The 7,113-nt window shown below is 43.3% G+C and overlaps 1 long non-coding RNA gene across 1 annotated transcript in view; it reads right to left on the bottom strand.

Moving 5' to 3' along the window:
* Positions 1–6,736, bottom strand: part of LOC108236646 — a 14,698-nt gene extending 7,962 nt beyond the window's left edge. The window contains exons 1-2 of the long non-coding RNA XR_001808610.2: positions 6,725–6,736; positions 4,238–4,239 (exon numbers count right to left, since the gene is read on the bottom strand). This is a non-coding gene — a long non-coding RNA (uncharacterized LOC108236646). The remainder of the gene's footprint in view (positions 1–4,237; positions 4,240–6,724) is intronic.
* Positions 6,737–7,113: the final 377 nt, after the last annotated feature.

The raw sequence follows: 7,113 nt of genomic DNA, 5'->3' as shown, positions 1-7,113 counted from the left end.
GGGGTTACCTGTGACTCATCGACCACGAGCGTCAGTCAAAGTCGACCCGAGAGCCTCAGGAATGTGGCGAACAAGTCGTTGTCTGAATCAGACACTCGGCTGCAGGTGAGAAGGACAGAGAAGGCGCCCCTGCTTCTGCCTCGTCTTTGTGCTTTTTGTAATCGTAAGCCAGGCCCCTCCTGCCTGCAGGCGGTGTGAGCCGAGGCTCCTGCTCGGGTTCCACTTCAGCACTTTCATTTGTTCAGCGTGGATTTATTTCTTTTTTTCTTGAGGGGGGGGTAATAAAAATAAGGGTCCAGCTCGTGAACCTTTAGAGGACTGTTAGCACGCCGCCAAACGGGACCATCAGCTGTAGACAAACAGACGTCACGTCTCGCCGCCGTCCTCCTGTTGTTGACAACTGAAGCCACGCGTTCTACAACCATCGTTCCAAAACAGCCGGGGCGTTGTGTAAATGTAAAAAAACGTAGAAAAGCAGTCTCATAAACCCATATTTTATTCACTTCGGATGTTTCAACCAGCCGATGAAAGTTTGAACAGCTCCAGATGTTCCAGATGTTTCCCTCTGTGCAGCATCTCCATCAGTCTGTAAACATCTGGACCTGAGGTTCAACAGTCCTGGATGGGAGCCGATCCTTTCCAGAGGCACTAATGCACCCCCATACCATCAGAGAGGCAGGCTGACCTCAGAACAGTTCTCCTCTTTGGTCCAGAGGAGACACATCTGTTCACATCGGGCTTCTTCTTTGCCTGATAGAGCTTTAAGCAGCATCTGTGGACAGCACGGTGAACTGTGTTTACAGACAGTGTTCCTGAGCAGAACCAGCCTTGACCTTTGACCTCAGAGGCTGGTGAACCTCTGCCCATCTTTCCTTCTTTAGATTCAGCCTCTAAATGCTCGTGTTACCCTCACTCCTCTTCCTGACCTGCTGATAATTAACCTCATTAGTCACTAAAAGCTCCTCCAGATGTTTCGGATTCGTACCTCTCAGTTTCACAGCCGTTTGTTGCTCCTGGAGCAACATTTGTTTTCCTAAACAGCCTAAAGTGGGTCAGCTGCTTCGGTTTCCTGGAGTGTGGAGCCACATTTCAGAACACCTGGAAAACTTCAATCTGCACCGTTTGATTTAGTTCAGGAGAATCTTTTCTCGAACCTTGCGATGAGTAGCTTTAAGAGAGAAGCTCCATGTCTGAGGATGAGTTTTCTTCAGAAACCAAACCCAGGAAGAATCAAACTCCACCAGCCGTTTCTTTGGCTGCGTCCGCCCACGCCGCATGTCGTCTCGCTGTGCCCTGAACAGACGGCGGCGATCGAACGCAGGCCGGCGCCAACTGCTGACGGCGCCAACTGCTGACGGCGCCAACTGCTGACAGCGCTCTCTTCCTTACGTAACGCCGTGTCAGAAGGAGACACGGCCGTGCAGATGCACCCTGTGGGCGGAGACGCCACGCTCTTGGACGGCGCTCGTTTTTGGGTGGGGTGGCGGTTGAAACCCGTCCGTGGTCGCGTGGTGACATGGGGCAACCCCCGGGGTGAATCTGAGCGGTGAGGTTATGGTTCGGGCTGGCTGACTAAAAATAAAAGATGAAGGAGCCTCTTCCAGACATGCTGGTCGCATCTGCTCCGACCTCAGGATCTGACAGCCGAATATAAAAGTCTGACTTCAACGTTTTTTTTACTCCTCAGCCGGGAAACTTCAGATTGCAGCCCGCAGATATTTGTTCAAACGGATAATTCTGTTTTTAAATGTCACCTTTTGGAATTTAACGTAAAACTGTTTGTCTCCTTAAAGCATTTTACCCAGCATTAAGCTTATTTTACCAAACATTTAGCTTCTTTTACCAAACATTTAGCTTTTTTACCAAACATTTAGCTTTTTTACCAAACATTTAGCTTTTTTTACCAAATGTTTAGCTTCTTTTACAAAGCGTTTAGCTTGTTTTACCAAACGTTTAGCTTGTTTTACCAAACGTTTAGCTTCTTTTACTCAACATTTAGCTTCTTTTACCAAACATTTAGCTTATTTTACCAAACGTTTAGCTTCTTTTACCAAACGTTTAGCTTTTACCAAACATTTAGCTTCTTTACCAAACATTTAGCTTCTTTACCAAACGTTTAGCTTTTACCAAACATTTAGCTTATTTTACTCAACATTTAGCTTCTTTTACCAAACATTTAGCTTCTTTTACTCAACATTTAGCTTCTTTTACAAACATTTAGCTTTTTTACCAAACATTTAGCTTTTTTTACCAAATGTTTAGCTTCTTTTACAAAGCGTTTAGCTTGTTTTACCAAACGTTTAGCTTGTTTTACCAAACATTTAGCTTCTTTTACTCAACATTTAGCTTCCTTTACCAAACATTTAGCTTCTTTTACCAAACATTTAGCTTCTTTTACCAAACATTTAGCTTATTTTACCAACATGTAGCTTCTTTTACCAAACATTTAGCTTCTTTTACCAAACATTTAGCTTCTTTTACTCAACATTTAGCTTTTTTTACCAAATGTTTAGCTTCTTTTACAAAGCGTTTAGCTTGTTTTACCAAACATTTAGCTTCTTTTACCAAACATTTAGCTTCTTTTACCAAACATTTAGCTTCTTTTACTCAACATTTAGCTTCTTTTACCAACATTTAGCTTCTTTTACCAAACATTTAGCTTCTTTTACGAAACATTTAGCTTCTTTTACGAAACATTTAGCTTCTTTTACCAAACATTTAGCTTCTTTTACCAACATTTAGCTTCTTTTACCAAACATTTAGCTTCTTTTACCAAACATTTAGCTTCTTTTACTCAACATTTAGCTTCTTTTACTCAACATTTAGCTTATTTTACCAACATTTAGCTTCTTTTACCAAACATTTAGCTTCTTTTACCAAACATTTAGCTTCTTTTACTCAACATTTAGCTTCTTTTACTCAACATTTAGCTTCTTTTACCAACATTTAGCTTCTTTTACCAAACATTTAGCTTCTTTTACTCAACATTTAGCTTCTTTTACACAACATTTAACTTCTTTTACACAACATTTAGCTTCTTTTACTCAACATTTAGCTTAACGTTTTCTGCCTTTGCTTCCTGTCTGCACACCTGACAGGAAGTGTGTTCCTCCGTCGCTGTTTGACCTCTGACCTTCCTGAGCCAGTAGATACTGATTTATCTCCATGCTTGTTGTAGGTTTTTTACTGTATGCTATGATTTACAAACGTAATAAAAGCCCAGTTTATTCGAGTATATGCTGTAAATATGATAAATCCTTGTGGATATACATTCTCCCAGTTGTTTTGTGTGGATGTGAGGCCCATCAGGCAGGAAGTCCCTGATAACCGCGGCACGCACATTCTTTGCTTCCTCCTGTTTTATCGTTTTGAGCGCCGACGACCAGAAGCATCAGCAGCGGCTCCAGACTTTCTCTCCAGGTTTCCTGAAGCGGAACGAGCTGCGTCTCCTCGCAGATAAGATCTCCTCCTCCGGGAGACAAAACACACAAAACAAATCCAAGATGGAGTGGGAGACAAGGATCTTCAGGGGAGGCTGCAGACACAACTGTCAACATGTTAGCCAGCGCTGAAATGATTCTGTTTGTGGCTCAGTTTAAACTTTGGGTTCTTCTGTTTCTGTCTGTAAATTTGCTTTAACTCATAAACACATAAACTCTACAGCATGACAGGATTTTATCCTAAAGTGTGTTTGGGATGAGATCCGGATCAGAGCCGTTTATCACGTCGTCAAATCAAACAAAAAAGTATCTGTGAACAAAAACAACAATTCAGACAAACATGGATGCAGCAGATTAATCTGACGCAGGTGTTTGTTTCAGAGATGATAAAAGACGTTTCTTTTTATTGTTTCTCAACGCGAGAAGGTTGGAATCTTGGAAAACGACCAAACCAAAACGTTAAAAGGCCGTCCCGCGGCGGACGCTGGGGGTCGTGTTTGTCTTTCACCTCCACGCGACGAGGAAAATGGCGAAGAGTTCCTCGGCGGCGCTGAGTCAGAGTCTGTTTGCTCGTTTTTCACTCAGGGGTGAAACGAATTAACCCAGAGTCTGTAACGGGTCACAGCCGAGGCGACTTCATAGCAGCTGATCTGAGCTCAGATTTTCTTTTTGTTTGTTGTTGTTTGTTGTTGTTTCCAGCAGCTTGGTGGGCTCTCAGAGTCCAGAGAGGCCTCTGAATTAGAAGCAGCAAAGGCTGCAATGATCCGATCTGAGGCTTTAAACTGGATCAGAGGGACGGCTGCTGATGAGCCCAACATGGTGGAAACCGCCTGATGACTCGGTCACAAGGTTTTTAAAGGAACTGAAGTGTTTTTATTTACAAATTTTAATCAAATAAATGAAGTTAAAAGTTTTAAACAGCAACCAATCAGAGCTCGTTGCTCCTGATTCACTGAAGGAAGTTTATATGATGTTAAAATAAATTTAAATTAAATCCAACGATCTGCAAAATCCTTAAAACGTTTACCTGACAGATGACAGCTGGTTATAGACTGGTTATTAGCTGATCATTAGCTAGTTATCAGCTGGTTATAGACTGGTTATCTGCTGGTTATCGGCTTGTTATCAGCTGGTTATCAGCTGGTTATTAGCTGGTTATTAGCTGGTTATTAGCTGGTTATTAGCTGGTCATCTAGTGGTTTTCAGCTGGTTATCACCTGGTTATAGACTGGTTATCAGCTGGTTATAGACTGTTTATCAGCTAGTTATTAGCTGGTTATCACCTGGTTATCAGCTGGTTGAACTTCATCATGTGGAGCAAAAGGTTCTGATGTTTAGGAGCTTTTTTCTTGTTTTGACAGAAGAACGTTTCTCTTTAATCAAATCAAAGTTTTTATGCAAATGAGCTGAGAATCTTTTACACAAATTTGTGTTTTTCTTTCTTTTACCTACAAATAAAAACTGTTTTTTTTTTTTTGGACTTGTCAAGTTTTTAAATCTGTCAGAAGCTCAGATTCACGTGGAGACAAATAAAAAGTTCATTTTGTTTTATTTTATTCTCCTTTTTTTTCTGGACGTTCGGCTTTCTGAGCACAGCTGAGTGAATGGAAACTTTTGGTTTGAAAAGTAATAAAAAATAAAAGTTTTACAGGTTTAGAAACAACCTGAGCGGACTGACTGCGCTTCTTTTCCGCTCCGACACAAACAAAACCGAACAAACGTCTGCAGCTCGTTGAAGATGAAATCACTTTTTGTCACAGAGCAGAAACTCAGAGACGAGCTGAAGCTTCAGACTTGTTCTGCTGCAGACGGCAGGATGGAGTGAAAATATAACAAAAATGAACAAAAAGCAGTTTCTGCTCAACTGTGAGGCTGCTGGGCTGGAAAATAAACACATCAAGACGCATCCTTCAGAGTCTTATTTTTATTTATTTCCAGCAGCAACAAAAACTTTCATCTTAGCCTCGAAATGAAGACGTTTTAAAACGTAAAATAAACGCAGACTCTCCGTTTCCTCTCGTGTTGTGTAACTTTAACAAACTAAAGGACAGAGAGCTCACCTTCTTTCTTTTCTCCATCCAGTGTGCGTTAAAAAAAAAAAACTTTTCAAACTGCAGTGTTCGTTTCCATGGCGCCGTGTGTCAAACTAACTCCCAGTGGTTGCACGTTCCACCTGCTGTGATGTGCAGTGAGGGTAGGGAGCAGGGCGGAGGCGGAGCTGGACAGGAACTTATTTGGACGGTCGTGATTTTGGTCTCGCATCCTGCGACCAACAAAAAAAACAACAACACTTTAATCGTGTGAATGCTGACTTTGGGGGCGACAGGGTGGTAGAGCGGTCAGAGCGGTCGCCTCACAGCCAGAAGGTCGCAGGTTCTCTTCATCCTTTCCCTCCGGTTCCTCCCACAGACTGAAAACATGCATGTTAGGTTAAATGGAAACTCCAAACTGTCCCCAGGTGTGACTGAGAGCGTGGATGGTTGTTTGTCTCTTTGCGGAGGACTGGAGACATGTCCAGGTGTCCCCCGTGTCCTGCGCAGAGACCGCTGGAGGCGGACACCACCTCCCTGCGACCCTGCACGGACAAGCAGACGGATTGGTGCTTTTTTTAATGCTCAAATTTGTACGTAATTCCTTCTTTAAAGAGAACGGTGGCATTCAGGTGAACCTAAAGCCAGATGTTTTACTGTCAGGTGCCGCTTTCCCAGCATGCCTTGCAGCCCCTAAACCTCTCTGCTGATCCCTAATTACCAAAAACCCCAGGATTCTGAGGATTCACCTCCGGTCAGAGCAGCTCCAGCTTCCTTCCCGGGGAGATGACCGTGACAGAGAGCCTAAAAGAACGACGATGATGGTGATGATGATGCACGAAGAACTCCCACAGCTATCAGTGATTGGTTACAACTGCTGCCAAAACATTTCATCCAGTAATGAATCGTGGGCGCGGAGCTGTGTTGTCATTCAGTCCCAGCTGCTCTTTATTTACAGGACGAACAGAAACGCCTTCATCCCGACAATCTGTGGCGCTTCGAGTCACAACAGTTTAACTTTGAGCCGACCGGGATCAGAAACACGCAGACGTAAGATGAAAGCCCGGCGTTCCTGGAGGGAATGCACGTCGCCCGCCGCCTTCCTCGCCAGAGTCTTGAGCTTAAAATCATCTGATGATGAGAAATGATCGGTTTAATCGAGCCTCAGTTACTCTCAGCTACAACCACAACAAACTTTAGTTAAATATCTGATAAACTGGCTGAGCTGTGGCAGCCATTTTTAACGGGGTTGACTCCAGGAGGGGTCAGGATCTGGGTTTTGTTTAGTTTCTGCTTCTTGTTTACTTTGCCACGCCCATCTCCACCTAATCCTCGTTGTAATCACTCACCTGTGCCCACCTCCCCTAAACAGACCCTGCAGGATTTGGAGATGTTGCGATCGCAACTATTAACGCAAAATCAAGCAAACCCCGCAAAATCACAACTTTTTGCAACTTTAACCCAATATTTATTGTTTCTAAAGTGATTCTCCACCGTTTCTGCGATCTAGTCTCTTCTTTGTGGGTTTGTGTAGCGTGGAATACAAAATAACCCCAAATAACTCATGAAGAAGACACGTGACGTCACTTCCTGTTAACATCAGAATGCCGGGAGCGTGCAGGAGCAGCGACCGAAGCCAAAAT

This window comes from Kryptolebias marmoratus, linkage group LG9, assembly GCF_001649575.2.
Source record: "Kryptolebias marmoratus isolate JLee-2015 linkage group LG9, ASM164957v2, whole genome shotgun sequence".
In the NCBI taxonomy this organism is placed as follows: Eukaryota; Metazoa; Chordata; class Actinopteri; order Cyprinodontiformes; family Rivulidae; genus Kryptolebias; species Kryptolebias marmoratus.
This window is presented reverse-complemented; position numbering and strand designations above follow the sequence as displayed.